This window comes from Ailuropoda melanoleuca, chromosome 12 (assembly GCF_002007445.2).
Source record: "Ailuropoda melanoleuca isolate Jingjing chromosome 12, ASM200744v2, whole genome shotgun sequence".
In the NCBI taxonomy this organism is placed as follows: domain Eukaryota; kingdom Metazoa; phylum Chordata; class Mammalia; order Carnivora; family Ursidae; genus Ailuropoda; species Ailuropoda melanoleuca.
Window position 1 is genome coordinate 14558215 of NC_048229.1, and position 19169 is coordinate 14577383.

Sequence of the window (19169 nt, forward strand, 5' to 3'; positions counted from 1 at the left end):
CAAGACAACAAACGCTGAGCACCTATTGTCTGACAAAAAACGATGTTCTATGTTAGCATATCATGGTAAATAAGACAGAAGCAATCGCTAAACTCTTGGACCTTCTAGACCAGCGAGAAGGACAGGTACATTAAAATTCAATGATGACAAAGTGATTTTGAGAGTAATAAGGCCCTGGGGGAAGAAGGAGAGCAGGTACAGAACAGGGAAAGTGTGGGAAGAAAAGGTGAGCTCTGTGACTTCTTTGGAGTGTGGGACAGTTCTTCCAGAGCCTATCTTCTGCTATTGGCTCTCCAGGTCGTGTGGGCTGCTTTTCATCTTCCCCTTCTGTCAGAGCTGAGTGCAAGGATCCCAACAGAGAGTGTGGACCTGAGACCTGCAATTAGCACCTCTGGCAGATCCACGTGTTTGAAGAGAAGGTAAGAAAATCCTTGGTCTCTCCTGAGGCCACCAACCAGCATGGGATGAGGTGACCCAGGCTGCTTTACCAAGCTGTTTGCGCCATATATTACAGTAAAATATTATGTTAGTGTTCTTTGTCTTTCTACCAGGTCATTAATTCTCATTACTTTGTCATCTAAACATTTTTGCATGAATATCAGACAACTGAGTTTTGGGGCGAGTGGCTTCAAAGAATGAATCTGTCAAGGCTATGATATATGAGTTTAAATCTTTTTATTGCCTGTAATTTTTCTTTTATTTTAAGGGGTCTATTTCCCCTTTTTGTATTCCTCCAAGTATGAGGCTAATGTGGTTACAATAACGAAATTAGCTCATCACTTACTAACTGTTAATTTAATTTTTAATTGTCCATTAAATCAGGCGCTGGGCTGTTTATATTTTAATTTTTAATGTCAGAGAGTTAAATTGCTTTCCAAATGAAGGTTAACAAGGGAGGGCTTTTTCTGACTGTGGAAACAAGCAAAATCATGTGGCATCACAAACGTGATGCTGCTGTTTGGAGTAGGGACAAAGCCTGAAGAATTAAGATAATCATAAGTATTTATTGAGTACTCGCTATGTACTAGACTCTGTGCTAAGTGTTTAGATGCATTATCTCATTGATTCCATAAAAAATTCTATGGTATAGTTCTATTCTTACTTCCATTTTACATATGACAGAGCTGAGGCTCAGAGAGGGCAAGACATGAGCTTAAAGCTCCACAGCTTGTAACTGGCTGAGCCTAGGATGGAACCGAAGTCCCCCTGGCATCAGTCCTGGCACTCTGAACTGAAATGCTATACTGCCTTGTTTGACAATGTTGCTCTGAAGAGGTACTGGGGAAAGACACGAGAGTAGGAAGACAGTGTAGTATAATGAGAAGGGTCAGGCAATGGAGGGGCACTAATAGATTCCCCAAAATTAAGATTCAGAATTCTTGGACATGGTAGTGTAATAGGTCCCTCTCGACTCTTGCGTCCTCAAATGCTGTGACATTTCACCCGCAGCTAAGCGCTATTAGTAGCTGAGGTTCTCATGGACAGAGGAGAGGTTGGAGCTGTGGGCATGCCTTCTGCCAAAAACATGGAGAGGTCAGGGTGATGCCCCTTCTTGGGTCCTTTCTCTGTTCTTTATAGACAAGAAAGAATAACAGAAAATGAGATGTTGTGTCTTAGCTAGTTGGGCAAACAGCGTTCTGTGTGTGTGTGTGTGTGTGTGTGTGTGTGTGTGTGTGTGTGTATGTATGCATGTACTTGTGTGTTTGCGCATGTACATGTGTATGTGTGTACCTGTGTATGTGTGTGCATGCATGCATGTGTGCATGTTTGTGTACATGTGAGTGTATGCATGCACATACTTGTGTGTGCATGTACATGTGTGTGCATACATATGCTTGTGTGAGTGTGCGTGCATGTACTCATCTGTTTGCGCATGTACACGTGTGTGCATGTACACGCGTGTGCATACATGTACTTTGCATGCATGTGTATGCATGTGTGTGTATGTGCTTATGTGAACATGTGTGCGTATACTTGTGTGTTTGCATGCATGTACATGTATGAGTGTGCATGCATGTACTTGTGTCTGCACGTGCTTGTGAGCGTGCGTGCATGTACTTGTATGTGTGTGCGTGTACATGTGTATGAGTGTTCATGCTTGTGTGTGTGCGTGTGTGTGTGGGGGGGTTGCTCAGCAGTAACTAAGGAATCTGGACAGCAGGGGGAGTATAGTGCAGAAGAGCCAGTGGGAATAAAAGCCATGGCAGTTGCTGATATTACTTATTTTGAGAGTATCTCTAAACATTTCGTCGCAGTAGCAACACTTGAGGCTCTCCTCACCTAACGCCTAACTGGAGATAAGATGATAGGTAACTGAGAACTAAGTAGCTCCTTCCTTCCTCCCTTCTTCCTCTTCCCTGCCTCTCATGCTCCCTCCCTTCCTCCCTGCTCTCTCCCCCCCCGCCCCCATTTCCTTCCTTCTCTCTGACATTCACTAGAATTCTCTGATTCAGACACTGCATTAGGTGCTATGGAGACAGTACTACAAAGAGTGGCTCTCTTCCTGCACATTGAGAGGTCACAGCCTAGAAGTTTCCCAGGGACATGAAACATGGGAAAAGTGCCTTGCATTCACCCTCTACTTTGGGAGGTGGAATCTTCCCCCTCTCGTTCTGAGTGGAGTCAAACTGGAAGAGAAACTATGCCATTGCCAGACACATTTGATCCATTTCAGTTTGTGCCAGGATCTGCTTCTTCCATGACACCCAGAAGCATCGTCACATAGAGGTAAAGAGTATGGACTCTGGAGGCAGACTTCTGGGGTCCAAATCCTGCCTTCTCTGTGTCTAGCTTCTAGACCTTGGACAAGTCACCTAACCCCCTTGTGCTTCAGTTTCCTCATCTGTAAAACAGGGATCATAAGAGTTTCTACTTCAGAGAATTGTTGCCAGCATTAAATAAGAATATTTACAAAGTGCTTAGGGAAGTGTCTGGCCCATACTAAATGCTAGGTTAAGGGTTGGTTGTTAAGTAGATGAAACTTCCATTGCATATCCCTGCGTAGCTCCTGGACTAATAACCAGGGCCAGAGTTAGCTGATTTCCTCTTGGATTTTGTTGTATGTGATCCTGGGGCTCTAATAGTAAGAAAGTGGGACATCCAAGTTCACTTAAATCTTTCTATCCTCCCTTCCCATGAGCAGACTCCAATCACCACCAACCTTTACTTTGTAACAGGGGTGCCCAAGGACATTTGTTTTGTAGAATTCTTGGAAACCTTGCTAGATAGTCAGATTGCCTGGGTGACATGGACAATTTCTTCATATGCTTGATACCTGTATCCCAGATTTTAGCTCCTGAGAATTAAATGTTTATGTACTGAACTGTGTCCCTAAGGAACAAATTGTGTATGTGTAGAATGTAAACATGTTTAGGAATATTAGCCTGGTATTAAGCCTGCCTGGGTCTACAGATGTCTCTCTTTTTCCTAAGAAGAATATAGAGCAAGATTCCAAAAGAATGAAAGGCTTGAGTAAAGCTAACATTCTGATCCTGTGCTCCCAGAGCACTTCCAGGCCCATCCATGGGCTTCTGGAAAACAATTGAGCCCTAAAAGGAAACAAGAGGAACAGTCAATGGGGCTTGGTAGTACTGGATAAATTCCCACTGTGATTAAATTTCATATTTTACCCTGGGCTGGGATGGTTTCCAGAGACCAGTTTATGAAAACAGCTTTATTGAGCCAACTGTGTTTTCCTAAATAACTGTGAAATTTAGAACCCTTTTCTGACTTGGCAGGGGCTCAGGGAGGAAAGGGCTCTCATCAGTGAAAGACACACCAGCTTGGAGTGTGGTACTACCCAGTTTCCCAGATTACTCTAGATGCGCAGAAGCAGACCTTGTTTTTAACCAGAATGATGTAGTAAGATGACATGGTTTGGGGGGTGAGACATCCTGAGATTTAGTCTTGGCTCTGCTACTTATTAGGTGAATGCCTTTGGAAAGTCATGGATCTTTTTATGCCTTTGATCCTTGGTCTGTAAAGTGGGTGTGTTAGTCAGTTGTTAGTTATGCTGTGGTAACAAATAGTCCCCCAAATCTTGGTGACTTATGGCAACAGAGGTTTATTTCTCATTCATATTGCTGTAGTGGTCAGCTCCCAGCTATGGTACTATGGATCTTCTCCATGTAGATTCTTCATTCTGAGCTCCAAAATGAAGAATCATCCACTTCCTATCTTGGTTTTGTGCCTAAGAGATAAGGAGTGATGGTATAGAGTAATACAATGTCTCTTAAGCTTTGTTCATATGTCCCCTATATTCACGTTTGCTCACATTCCATTTCCCATGGGGGCAGGGATATTATACTTCTCCCACAGAGAGGCAGAACAATCGGATGGTGATTAGCAGGGTCATATAACCCTCTTACAGGGAGGGTAGCAAATAATTTGGAACCAGAATATAGCCGACCACAATGAGATAATAATACTCTCTTCTTCACAGGGTAGTTAGGAAGCCCAAATGAAATTATACACATGAAAGTTTATTACAAACTATTAAGTTCTGTGTTCATGCTAATTATTACTCTTTAATGCCAAATTCTCTATGGGTCTCATAGAGGTTGAGTGGAGACATATTTTGTGCATATCTCTATTTATTTGGAAATCTGTTTGTCTTCCGATATATTCCCCATGTGCTTTGAGGGCTATCCTGATGATTGCGATATCAATTTCTCTCCATCCAGCCCTTCTTATAGAACCCTAGAATCCAAAGAGTTTAGTTAGTTTTATGTGCACCTGAATGTCCAGCCCAGTATTTCAGAAACTCATGATAAAGAATTGTGGCATTGCCTGGCTTTGTGTCATTAAGAATGACAGATTCTCCTGAATGGAGCTGGGCTTTGTCAGATGAGATATGACCCTTCATCATCCACTATTCATTGATTGACTCTATTCTTACTGCTGGAGAGACATTTACAGAATCACATCAGAGACTGGCAAAAATCTCCATGGACAATTGATTAGGAGACTGGAGACCTGGAATCTTGAGAAGGGGACTGAGAAACATGAAAATGTCGGGAAAAAGCTCAGTTAGATTTATCATAAGCCTTCACTAGTTAATTAATTGACTCAATAAATTATATTGAGTGCCTACTATATGCTAAAACTTGGTATTCAAATAATTTGCTCATTCATTTGTTTATTCATTTATTTGATGAGTATTTACTGGGCATCTATGCATCATGCACTGTTTTAGGCACTGGGAATATATCAGTGAACAGAACACTCAAAATTCTTTGCCATTAAGGAGCTTATCTTTTAGGGATGGGGAACTATTCAGGAGACACACAATAAATTAAATAAATAAGTAAGATAGATGATATGATGGTATAAAATTAAGAAAATAAGTAAAGAGGATAGAGAGTGTTGAAGAAGGGGATATTTTGAACAGAATATCTGGGAAAGCCTGACTGAGATAGCGACATCAGAGAAAAGACCCGAAGGAGGGTGAGGGACCAAGACTTGTGCAAAAAGAGTCTGTGCAGAGGGTATAATAAATGTATGCTCTGTGAGGCACATGCCTGGTGTGCTTGAGGGACTGCCTGAAGACCACTTGGGGCTGGTGTGGCCTGAGGGGGGAGGAGAAGAATGGAAGATGATATCAGGTAGGAACACGGGCCAAATCATGTAGGGTCTTGTAGGCCATTGTAGGATTTAAAAAAAATTTTTTTTTTCCTGAGTGAATGAGAAGCTTAATTTAAGGTTTTGAGAAGAGGACCAATAAGAACTGAGTGGCAATTTTTCAGGGTTCATCGTGACTGCAGTTTTGACAATGGACAACCACCTAGAAGGTGTTTAGGACAGAATTAAGGGAGACCTGGTAGAAGGCTAATGCAACAAAGTAAGTGAGAAATGGTAGGGGCTCAGACCAAGGTAATATGTGGTAGTGATAATGGGTGGTTGGATTTAGGATATATTAATACATTTTGAAGGTCAAGCTGACAGTATTTGCATATGAATTGGGTAGGAAGTATGAGAGAAAGAAGACAAGGCCCTTGCTCTCATGGGGTAACAGACATCCAAGCATATGATTATAAAGCCTATGGAGGTTGTGGTGACAGGGGTACACACAAGTCCTTCTAGGGTGCCTGGGATAGAAGTAATGAGATAGCTTAGTTGAATTTTAGGATGGGTGGGATTTTTCCAAGAGAAAAAGAGGTTCTCAGAGAAAGAGAAGCCATCTTATGTTGGTGTAGGGCAAATTGTGAAGAGTGGTGAGAGATGAGACTGGAACATTGTCAGAAGCCAAGCTTTGGAGGGTCTTGTAGGCTAACTTGAGTGATACACCTTGGTTTCTGCAACAAGTGACATTGTTGGCTTTGGGCTCCTCCATGCGGGGTACTCTGTGCAGTGTGAAGAGTTCATGGGAGGTGGAGGCAGAATTGGAGGCAGGTGTAAATTTAGGTGGGTCTGGAAAGGAGAGGGGATGAGTTGTGATTCAAGAAAGCCGAATTAGATTGACAGACTCTGACTGCCTGATCACAGTCACAGTTCTGAGGAGCATGACAGCTACGAAGCATTGCTCCAAAGACTGTTCCTACTGGTCGTACCACTTCCTTCCATATGATATAGGTTTTCTCCCCTTTTCCAGAACCTGCAGGGAGGTTTTGCGGCATTTGGGTAAATGTTGGAGGAAAGTGACCATTTTAGAGGGCAAGGGACAGAAATCCAATTTAAGGTGCAAAAGCATGTAGCACAGAAGGATACTGGGGCAACCCCAGATTCATATTTTCCTCTGGTTACCTGCAGTAGCCAAAAAAAAAACCAAAAAATCAACTACCTTCAAATATGCCTCTAAAAAAAACAAGATAAGACACTGATTGGCTGTATCTGGGTCACATGACCACCCCTAGGTCAGTCACAGTGTATAGGAAAATACAGAACCTGATTGGCTCAGCCTGGGTCATATGATAACCCATATGGAGGAGTGGGTTGGAGGAAGCTGGAGGAAGTGGTTGAAGAACTTTCTTGGGCAGACACTAAGCAACAGTGTTCCTAGTCCATTGTTTTGTGCTGGAAACTCTTGGAGAGGTGTTGGAGAAGAGGTGGCATGCAAGTCAGGAGTCCAACGTAGCTCCGGTGTTCTTAAACTCCCATCTCTTGCCTGACCCTTCAGGCTGCTTTAGAATCCCACAGCTATCATTTGCCTCCAGATTAAACCATGGGCTCTCAAACAGAAGAATTTTCTTAGGCAGGACTCAGTGTCAGGATAACCTGCTCTTCTCAAACTTGGCCTCTTCCCAAACTCAGCATAAACGTCTCCTGTCTCCTCCTCTGTGTAGTGTTTTTGTCATGACCAAGGTAGGATGATGCAGTCTCTCTGTGTTCTGTGGCAGTTTATTCATGCCTCTGTCATAATATCTAGAATATTGCCCAGGTGCTTACTGCCTGCCTCAGATCTTTGCTTCCCAGACTGTGAACTTAGGGAAGACAATGACTGGATCTCATTCATCTTCGTATCCAAATTTCCTGAACAGTAACAGGCACATAACTGATACTCAAAAATAGTAGCTCAAAATTGTGATTTCTTTTTCCTCTGATGAGACTGAGTTTGTATAAAGTCAGCATTTCTTTTGTTTTTTAAGATTTTATTTATTTATTTGATAGAGACAGCGAGAGAGGGAACAAAAGGAAGGGGAGTGTGAGAGGGAGAAGCAGGCTTCCCACCAAGTAGGAGCCTGATGCGGGGCTCGATCCTAAGACGTGAGCTGAAGGCAGACGCTTAATGGCTGAGCCACCCAGGTGCCCCTAAAGTCACTGTTTCTTAAAGAATACTAGCCCAGTAAGGTGAAATGCTAAATATTCAGAGTGGATACATAGTCTTTTACCTTCATTGCAACTCTTTTTGGGGAAATGCCTTTCCTCTCTCCCAGGCTTAGTTTATTTCCACCTGTCCATTCAGACTATTTCATACCCCAGGCCACAGCAATTGAATCAGACATCAGTCCATGACCCAAAAAAGGCAGATTGCGGAAAAACATTTTTTTTCCTTGGTAAGCTTGAGACTTCCATGGAGCAATATCGCTTTCAAATGCAGAAGCCTAAGAATGAAGCCAAACAGAGAAGAGATGTTCAAATAGATAAACAGAAAATACAGGAAAAAGAAAAAGGGAGAGAGGGACTGAAGGAGGGAAGGAGGGGGAGAGAGAAAAAGGGAGAGAGAGGGAGAGAAGGAGATTAGATGGCATAATTTGAACCTCTGGATCCAGTTATCCTAAAGTATATACAATTCTAGGAGTTAGAGATCTTGAACCAATAAATTCTCTTTGTACTTTAGCTAAATTCAGTTTGGCCTCTACCGTCTGCAGTTCAAACTGTTAAGATTAATACAGTATTACATCTGCCTTTCAGAAAGGCACAAATCCTTTTGGAACACAAAAGACTCTGACAAGTCCTGCAGGAAAGAAATGTTTCACTTTGTTTAACCAAGCCTCTCCCAACCTTATTTGATCCTTTTTCCTAAGAACAAATATTAATATCTGTAGGCCTATTGTTTTCTACACTTCGTGAAATATAGAACTGAAACATTTGCTAATTAGGCTAAGAGAGCATATATTTAATAAGGCAAAATGAATTAATTAGTGTGCGCAGGGATTGGATCCATGACTTAGGTCAGCCTAATGGGGAGAAAGCTAATACACTGAGTTAGGGGATTTCTCTGGCCCCAGAAGTGTTTGCAGCACTTAATAATACTAGCAGTAAAGTTATAGTAGTATTAGCACTACTACTAGTAGTAGTAATTAAGACAACTAGTGCCGGTCAAGCGCTTATTGTGTGCCAGGAACATTGCAGAAGCTCAGAGAAGGTGAGTAACTTATTCACAGTGACAAAGCCAAGAGGTGGAGGAATCGATATTTGAACCCAGGTCTGGCTGACATTGAGACCCACGCTCATTGCCACTAAATGTTCATCCTTGAAAACTTGAAAATAAATCATCTGACTAGATCCATTGGCTATTTCTTTTTTTTTAAACATTTTTAAAAAGATTTTATTTATTTATTTGACAGAGATAGACACAGCCAGTGAGAGAGGGAACACAGGCAGGGGGAGCGGGAGAGGAAGAAGCAGGCTCCCAGCGGAGGAGCCTGATGTGGGGCTTGATCCCAGGACTCCGGGATCACGCCCTGAGCCGAAAGCAGACGCTTAACGACTGAGCCACCCAGGCGCCCCATCCATTGGCTATTTCTGATAACTACTGGCACATCTACATTTTCACCAAGGAATCCAGTCATAGAAACTTCTCACGTTTTTACAAGCACATTTTCCTCTACACCCTGGCTGAAGCCACTCATGTGGATTATAAATATGGGCTATTATCATTATATTGTCATTTGTCTCAGTGCTCTTTCAATGGGCCCAGTGTTTGCAGTTCCATAGAGGTATTGTCCAAAATAGAAATTTTGAAGAAAAAAACATCCAGTACCATCTACACACTGCTATTTGGAGGGTGTGATTATGATGTGAACACAGGGACTGATAGAGCTGCATTTCTTGTCTTAGGCGGATGCTGACCATTTCCACCCAACTTGGGACGATTCTGAGGGGCCGTTCTAGCTTCAGAGCATAGAAAGGATTAGCCATGGCTGTCTTGGGCGATGCCTCACCCAATCCTGTTTTGGTTTCCTCCCTTCCCTAGGTGTCGATCCCCAGGTCCCCTTAATAAGCCTCTTGTACGGAGAAACTAACCTGTGACATACACTTGCATTTTAAATATCAAATTCTCAGACTCAGATCTTCATTCTCCCCTAAACAGTCTTGCCTGACTACCTTATGCCATAGTATCACACCCCGGTCTGCTCCCTCGAGTCCTTGTGTATAACTCAGTTAGAACATGCATCATATTGTATTGGATTATTTACTTTTGTATTTGTCTGCCTTTCACTAGACTGTGGGTAGCTTAAGGGCAAGTTTGTGTTTTATTTGTATTTGTTCCTCCTGCTCCGTTCATAGCTCAGGGTCATATGCACATGATGGTTGCATAGTAAATGTTTGCCAGATGATCCGGACCTCTTCAAGTATATAAACACTTTAAAAGAAGGGTGTTTTGTTTTTTTTTTTTTAATGACTGAAACCAGCTAGAGAGGATTAAGAAATGTATTAACTCATAGAAATAAAAAAATTTAGGTGAAAATAACTTTAAGAATGGCCGGATGGAGAGGTCCAAATGAAATGATGTCTACTCAGTTTTTCCATCTCTCAGCCACGTTTTACCCTCTGTTGCCTTCTTTCTCAGGTGGGCTCTCCAAAATGGCTGCTGTAAGTGTACATCCCACCCGATAAGCAAACCCAAGGGGAAGAAAATGAATTTCCCTTGATGATCCCAGTAAAAACCCAGAGCTGAATCTCACTGGACCACCCTGGCTTATGTGCCCATCTCTGAACCAATCATTGTGGCCAGAAGACTTGGTGACACTTGGGTCTTGTGCTCATCCTTTGAAGGCAAAGGGTATCAGTCCCACCAGGATCAGACAGCCTGAGGATTGGAGAGGGGTGGATTACTGAGGGAAATTACTGATGTTCTTACCAGAAGAAGGGGAATGGATCAGGCAGGCCAAACAAAAGATGTCCATGGTGCATGTTAGGATTCCATGTTGGGGATATTAGCAAAGGAAAGGGGAGGTCTCACCCATCGAGGAAAAATGCTGTAGGCAAACAGCAGATCCTAGAAGCCAGGTAAATGAGAGTGACTCTTCACTTTGTACAATCAGGAAGTTTGTCCTTTCTTCCTTTTGTATAGTGCTCTATTACGCTTTAGTGTTTGCCTCCCAATTATCAGATGCACATCTATACATGAAGCCGTGTATGCCTGTGCCATGAGAAAGTACACAAGATATTAAATGAAATTGCTTTTAAAATAGAGAAGCAGTCCCATAGCTACACCCATGTCTCTTTGTTTCCTGTCTGGCTTATCCGAAGGGCTAAACTGGAAACACACAAAGCCCCCATTACCCCAGGTGGATGCAGGATGAGTGACTCCATCAACACAAAATATTTGTGAGATTAACCCAGAGGATTTCTGTGATCAGAGTTTGGGAACACTGGACTCAACAATTTTCAATGGATGTCTTTCCCGCAAGACTTCTCAAACTTTAATGTGTGAATGATCATTGAGATTTTACATGAGAGGAAACAGATGGCAAAATTTCCTGACTCTTCCACACTGATCCCTTTTTTGGGACGTGCATATCACAGGACTAATGTTACAAAGAAAATATTTTGGATTGTCTCCACAATACCACATTTTCAAAATTCTAATAATGGAATTTGATTATTACATAGAGCTGTCAAAAATGAATTTGATTCATATTTCTATGGGCAGACCATTGCACATTGGTATAGCTGTTCAATAGCTTCTCTATCTTAAAAGGAATTTCACTGGGTTCTTGTGGACATAAACATCACCTCAGAAGGTCACAAATCCCTTTTCCCCACCAAATCCCTTATCCAGGAACATGACATTAAATCCCTTTGCCATCACACCACAGACTTGTTAAGTTCCTGTCTCCCTTCAATCGTCCTTTCAATCCCAGGCCACTGGTACTTTCATTCTTTTTTTTTTTTAATGATTTTTTATTATGTTAGTCACCATACAGTACATCCCCGGTTTCCGATGTAAAGTTCAATGATTCATTAGTTGCGTACTTTCATTCTTTGCACTTTCCATGCCTGTTCTTGCCTCCAGGCCTTTGCTATGGCAGTTTCCCCTGCCTGAAGTGCCTTCCTCTGCAGCCTCTTATATGGCATCCAACTGTCTACAGTCTGCTGGGCCCTCTTCCCCAACGCTGGGTCCTCCTTGCCAGCTCATAGTTGTGTTTAGGAAGTCACAGCTGTTGGGGAGAGAGGAAGAGTATCTAGGTGTGTGTGTGTGTGTGTGTGTGTGTGTGTGTGTGTGTGTTGGGAGGGTCAGTGTTTGGGACTCAATGGTAGAGAAATCCAGTTGTAGAAAAGTCATGGAGGAGATGTTCACCTGGCCCTCCTCTATGGTCTAGGGACCCACTGAAATAGCCTAGAAAAGGAAGGAGCTATAAGGAGAATGAGCAGGGAGCTGCAGAGAACTCAAGTCTTATTCTTCTTTTGCCACTTCTTGGATCTGCAATTTTGGGTGAATCACTTTCCTCTCTGTGCCTCTGTTTCTTCCTCACTAAAATGATAGGATTGGGATAGACTGACTTGTTGTTCCCATACCTCACTGATCACTGGAGTCACATGGAAAGCTGGTTAAAAACAGTTTTGTGGGCTCCAGTCTCTGGAGAATGGTTCACAACTTTGGGTGATGCCTGGGAATATGAATTTTAGCAAGCTCATCCAGGTGTGGGAAACACTGGCCTAGATGATTTATAAGACCGTTTTCCAAAACAAAGAATTGATAAATATTTTATCCTTCTTGGAGTAGTGGAAGTCTCTCTCCACACCCTCCCTACTACTGTGGTTCTGATGGGACTGTCAATCTCAGGACTCTATCCAAGACTCAAGTCTATCCAGTCATAGGACCACAGCCCTCTGGTCACTGAGATGGACCTGTGAAAGTCATGTGATCAAGCCAAGGCAATCAGAGCTCTTTTCTGGGACATCTTGCTTAGAGCTGGGGGAGAAATAGCCTATTCTCTTGGGTCATGGAACTCGGAAGGTCCTTATCCAGGACTGCCATATGCTCTGCCTTATGGAGAAGACCTGTCTGTTGCAGGAGAGTGTGATGCTGGGTAGAAAAAGCTGGAATGAGATGGACAGAGTCAGACAATCCCACTGGCCTCCAGTTTCTCTAGTCCCAGGAGCTGCCCTCTGTCTATTCTGTGAACAAACCCATGCTCTGTGACCCAGAGAAGCCCCCTTTTGAATAACCCTGCTGAAGTTGGTCTCTATCACTTTCAACTGAGAGAATCCTATGGTAAATTCCAGATTCAAACCTAGGTCTGTCTCCAGTGTCTGTGTTCCTTCTAACCTCTGTTCACCCTTGTCTTCTTCAATGGGGGCAAACATAGCTTTTCTCATTAATGCTCCTCTGCTCCCTGCAGAAAACCCCTGCTCCTCCACCAGCTCCAATAGTTTTGAAAGCTTAACCCTCCTGCATGAATCTCACTGTGCTCTTTTCTTCCTCCTTTCTGTTCCGGTGCTTCTTTTTGCACAACTCATTTGCTAATGATCATTTACTGCCCTGGACCATAATTTTTCATGTCTGTATTAAGCCTTTGTAACTTTTTTTGTTCTATCTCCTCAATTAAATTACAAGCTCCTGGAGGGCAGAAGACATAAGTTATATTTTTTTTATTTTTTTAAAGATTTTATTTATTTATTCGACAGAGATAGAGACAGCCAGCGAGAGAGGGAACACAAGCAGGGGTGTGGGAGAGGAAGAAGCAGGCTCATAGCGGAGGAGCCTGATGTGGGGCTTGATCCCATAACGCCAGGATCACGCCCTGAGCCGAAGGCAGACGCTTAACTGCTGTGCCACCCAGGCGCCCCATAAGTTATATTTTTAAACACAGATTCTTCACCACTGTGGGCATGGAGATGATCAAGAAGTAACTCCAGTTTTGTTCATTTGTAAGTGGAGGAGCTAGGATTCACACCCAGGAAGGGTGGCTCCAGAGCCCAGGCTTTTAGGTACTATGTCCTCCAAAGCCACAGATGTTGATGGACTGGGGACTCGAAGGAGAGGACACCCAGAGGAACCTGCCTGTTCATTTGGGTTGATTTGGAGGAAGTCACTTCCCTCTGCAAAAGCAGCCACATCTGCCCAGCAGCAGGCAGGATTCCCAAAGGAAACAGAAGCCTCCTTTATAAATCTAACAGACATGATCCAAGTGCAAGTCATTAACCTTGATTCCCTTGCCTCACTTCCTTAGAGTGCTGGGAATGATGGAAGCTGCCCTCCCAAGATCCAGAGCTCAGGCTCCCAAGTGATGTGAGACTCACAGCTCTCCAGAGCCACTTCCTGGGGAAAATCCTTCTGCCTCTGCCCTAGCTACGGATGCGCCCTCACCCCAAGCGGCTGTACCTCCTATGGGGAGAGTCAGAACCAGAGACCCACGGGAAACCCAGGATCTGGTCCCTGCCCTCAGAGAGTCTGGAATTTATTTGAGGACACGGCTCACGTCCACACATGAAAACCAGTTTGGAATATTTATGAGGCTGTCCAGCATCCCATGTAAACAGTGCATGCTGCGTACTGATAGAGACAGGCTGTCTTGGAGCAGGAAGGGCCCTTGCAAATTATCTAGTCCAGGGGTCAGTGAATGGTGGCTCATGGGCTGAATTGGCTTGTAGATTCGTGTGCTTGACTCAGTGTTTTGTGTTGCTTTTATTTCATTTGAGCCAACTTTTAAATGTGGGGATGATTCATATAAAATACGGGTCTGGGCTTCTGTTAAAGAAGTAGGTGATCTGGCAGCCCTGGGCTTTTATTTCCTACATGGCAACACCTGGATAGAGCTAAGAAAAGAGAAAGCTTTCTCTCTCAAGAAAGGACATAGGGTTTTCAATTGGCCAGAGTTCTCCTCAGTTCCTATTGCCTCCCTACTTCAAGGACCAGTGTCATTTGCTCTGTATTTTGCACATGTGCTCTTGTTTTCCTTAGAGTGGAAAAATCACTCTTTATTGACCCACTTTTCTCATTTAAATCATCTGCCTTGTGCATTAAGCTTCTGAACATGTGATCCCTGATTTCCTCTAAACTCTACAGTTAATGAAATTGAGACTCAGAAGAAAAGATTGAACCCTGGCAGCGCAGAACCATCGCTGGGCTCAGCCCTAGTCAGGAGGACTGGAGGCCTGGGTCTCAAACCCATCACTGGCACCTGTTGACTCTATATTCCTGGGAAGGTTGCGTCTTCTGAGCCTCAGTTGGCCCATCCATAAAATAGGCATAAGAATAACCATCCTACGGGCTTATTGTGAGGATGAAAAGAGATAACTCCAGCACTTTGTAGACTTTATGAAGTGCAGGGAACCATAATAACACCTCTGTTTATACAGTGCTCTGAACACTCCAGGCTTCATAGTATGTATTTAATCTGGGCTTCACAGCCCCTGTTGTTGGTTTACTTAAATCTTTGCAGTGCTGGAAAGAACCTTCAGCTTTTTAGACTTTTATTTCCCTCATCTCTCCTCTGTTTAGCTTGGGTAACAGAAAGGTTATATTCTTTCTTCTTCTTTTTTTTTTTTAGAGAGAGAGAGAACACAAGCAGGCGGGGAGGGAAAGAGGGAGAGAGAGAATCCCAAGCAGGCTCCATGTCCAGCACAGAGCCCAACACAGGGCTCAGTCCCACAACCCTGAGATCATGACCTGAGCCAAAATCAAGAGTTGGAGGCTTAACCAGCTAAGCCACCAAGGCGCTCCGAAAGGTTGTATTCTTGGCCCTGCATCATCTGTGCTTGAAGCAGTTTATTGATATATCTTCCAGTGTGTATTTTTATGGACATACCGCCCTGAGTCTGATCAGAGCAAAGAGCAAATAATTCCTTTTCATGGCCAAAAATAACAATAATGACTAATATTTCCTGAGCTATTATTTTGGGCCAGGCACTGTGCAAGGCAGATCCTTCACATGCATTTCAAGTTCATGGTGGCCCTCTATAAGGTGAGTGTACTAGGTGTCCACTGCTGTGTAACAAACCACACCAAAACTTCACATCTTAAGATAGCAATAAACATTTACTACCTCACCCACAGTGTCTGAGGTCAGGAATTTGGGAGTGATTTGGCTGGGTGGTTCTAGTTCAAGGTGTCCCATTAGGTTATAGTCTTATCTGAAGGTTTGACTGAGGCTGGAGGATCCTCTGCTAAGGCGTTTCAGTCACATGGCTGGCAAGTTGATGTTGGCCAGTTGCAGGAAGCCTTGTTTCTTCCCGTGAGGACCTCTCTGCATACAGCTCTCTCTGCATATCTTCATGCCATGATGGCTGGCTTCCCCCAGACTGACTGATCCAAAAAAGAGCAAATCTCTAAGGCAGAGGCTGCAGTGTCCTTTATGGCAGGCTCAGAAGCAATGTGCCATCGTCTCAGCAATATCTTATTGATTGTGTGGGTCAGCCCTATTAATATTCAATGGGGGCTACATATGAACTTGAAAGCAGGAGCAAGGGTGATTGGTCAGCCCTATTAATATTCAATGGGGGCTACATATGAACTTGAAAGCAGGAGCAAGGGTGATTGGGGGCCATCTTGGAGGCTGGCTAGCACAGCAAGGGGTCTTATCATTCCCATATTAAAAACGGCAACCAAGGCTTGGAAGGATTGCGTAACTTGTTTAAGATTACATAGACAGTATTGGCAGATCTGGGATTCACACTGAGATTTGTTTATTTATAAATATGCAAATATGTACTCTCAACCAACAGCCATACCACATCCCAAATATTTTTAAAACTGCAAAGCACTCTGCAAGCCCATTCTGTTAGTTGATAGGATGTTCTAGGAATAGGTATAATTTTGCTGATGAGAAAGAGATCATTCATTCGCTCATTCATCCATTTGTTCATTTATGTGTCTAACAAATATTCGTGGAATATTTGCCAACTTGCTCCATGGATGTTTGTTAAATAGATAACAAATGACTTGGCCAAAATCACACAGTTAATAAATGCAGAGCAGGATACAAACCCAGGTCTATATGACTCCTAGTACAGTGATCTTTCCACCATCTGTAAGGTTGTTTTGAATTTATTTTATGTGTCTCAGAGCATCTTGATGAGGCCCAGAGAAATGAAGTGACTCTCGACAGCTGGAGACGGAACCAGCGTCCTCCCTCTAAATAGCTCTGAGCCTTGGAGCAGACAAGCATTCAGACCTGCAAGAAAGAGTCAGCTGGAGTCATGACGTGTATCTTATAGAGTTTATAATTATGGGCATCAGGTCTCCGCCCCCAAAATGTTCCAGACTCTAATAAAAAATATTGTTGTAGATGGCCAACAAGCACACGAAAAGATGCTCAACATCACTCATCACTAGGAAAATCTAAGTCAAAAACCACAGTGAGCTACCACTTCACATCCATTGGGATAGCTATGATGAGAAAACCAAAATAACAAGTGTTGATGAAGATGTAGGGAAATTAGAACCCTTGTGCACTGTTGATGGGAATATAAAATGGTGCAGCTGCTAATGAAAACAGTAAGGCAGTTCCTCAAAAAATTAAAAATAGAATTACCATGTGATTCAGCAATTCTACACCTAGATATATATTCCAAAGAATTGAAAGCAGGACTCAAAGAGCTATTTGTACAACCATGTTCACAACATTATGCAGAATATTTAAAATGGAGAAGATACCCAACTGTAAATCAATAGATGAGCGGATAAACAAATGTGTAGTGAATACATACCATGGAATATTACTCAGCCTTGAAGAAGAAGGAAATTCTGGCACCTGCTACTATATGGATGAAACTTAAAGACATTATTCTAAGTGAAATAAGCCTATCACAAAAGGATAAATACTGTATGACCCCACTTATAGTGCCTACATAGTCAAATTCGTAGAGATGGAAAGTAGAATGGTGGTTAAGAAGTAGTGGGAAGTTGTTTAATGGGGACAGAGTTTAGGTATGCAAGGAGAAAAGCATTCGAGAGATGGATGGCGTGATGGTTGTACAACAGTGTGAATGTATGGAATACCACTGAACTGTCACTTAAAAATGATTATGCTGGCGAATCTTATGTTATATATATTTTACTACACCTTAAAAAAATATTGTTGTGTTATGTAATTACACCTTGAAGACAACCCCAATGACAGCTCATCTTATGGAAGAAGAAACAGATTCCAAGATGCTAGGTCAATTGCTCAGAATCACATAACTGAGAAGAGGCAGAGCTGGAGGATTTCAACCCAAATCCTTTCCATTAAAATACTCAGCCTCTTTTTCTCCTGCTCCTGGATTTGCTGCCCTAGGGAGGCCTGCTAACCATTTCAGCATTGCTGGACAGCAATTTGTCAGTCAGTGAGTGCTTGGGGGCAGGGGGTAGCGGTTGGCTTTCATGGTCTAAGATCAGGCTGGGGAGATGGAAGAGGCACTGGACACCTTGACTGGGGACAGCTGGAATCAGAGCAGCACGTCTGCTGTGAGCTCATTCCTTTGAAAATATTTCGGGTGGGCCTTGGCTGCACAGCTGGGATAATTGACTAGCCCAGGAACACCAAGAAAGTCATTTACAGGTCCAACTGCTATTGTTGGATATTTTCCTATACCAGCTGGGCCAAATATCCTCAGCTTTTGAAAACCTTAACATACTGGGACCCATTTTTATTTAACTCACAGGTGGGAGGGGTTGCTGAGCATCACCACAGCATGAGGAAAGGGAGTGGGAGCTGACTGGGGGCTGTCCCCTCTTCCCTCCCTTGCCTTCCAAGCTTTGTGCTTATATTTTCCACCTGCAGCCCCTTGCTGGGAAAAGTGACACTTTGATTTAGAACAAGTGAAAAGGAGGCTACGCTTGGCTTAATGAAAAGTGACCAGGGAACACGCTGGATTAACCAAGGGAGACTGTAAAGTGCTGGGTAAATATCAGCTGCTGGACCGCTGGGGGTGGGAAGGCATTTGAGCTGGTCTGGAAGCAGCCACAGCTCCCAGAGGTGAGACTGAGCCGGCAGCTTTGCAACCCACTGAAACGTGGGACTTGCTGGTTGAGACAGACGAGCTGGTTCTGAAAAGAGCTTCCAGGCCTTTCTGGGCCTGGCAGCAGGTTCTTATTGGTTACAATTCCGACACCAATTTGAACATGTGGGATTTTCCCCGCACCACACCAGCAAGTCTCTCCGACACCAGCTGGGTGTCTGAGAATTCAACTCAATTCTGGCACCATCTACCTGGAGATAACATCAGACCCCACAGGTTAATGGCTCAGTGATACAAGACTTCCCCACCCCCAACCTCAGATGCCAGCTGCAAGTCTAGGTTGTCATCTGTGCTTCTGGCCGACTGGCTACAGATGGGAAGTTCGAAGGACCCCCCCTCCTCGGGTTCAATTAAATTGCTAGAGCAGCTCACAGAACTTAGAGTAACATTTTACTTACTGGATTACCAGTTTATTATCGGAGGATGTAACTCAGGAACAGCCAGATGGAAGAGATGCATATGGGAAAAGGGCAAGAAGCTTCCATGTTCCCCCCAGGGAGGCCACCCTTCCCCGAATCTACGTGTTTACCAACCTAGAAGCTCCTAGAACCTGTCCT

The 19169-nt window shown here is 43.4% G+C and overlaps 1 long non-coding RNA gene across 1 annotated transcript in view; it reads left to right on the forward strand.

Moving 5' to 3' along the window:
- The window catches only part of LOC117795181, a 202217-nt gene extending 188192 nt beyond the window's left edge, over window positions 1–14025 (forward strand). The window contains exon 3 of the long non-coding RNA XR_004619033.1: window positions 13842–14025. This is a non-coding gene — a long non-coding RNA (uncharacterized LOC117795181). The remainder of the gene's footprint in view (window positions 1–13841) is intronic.
- The last annotated feature ends 5144 nt before the right edge of the window (window positions 14026–19169 follow it).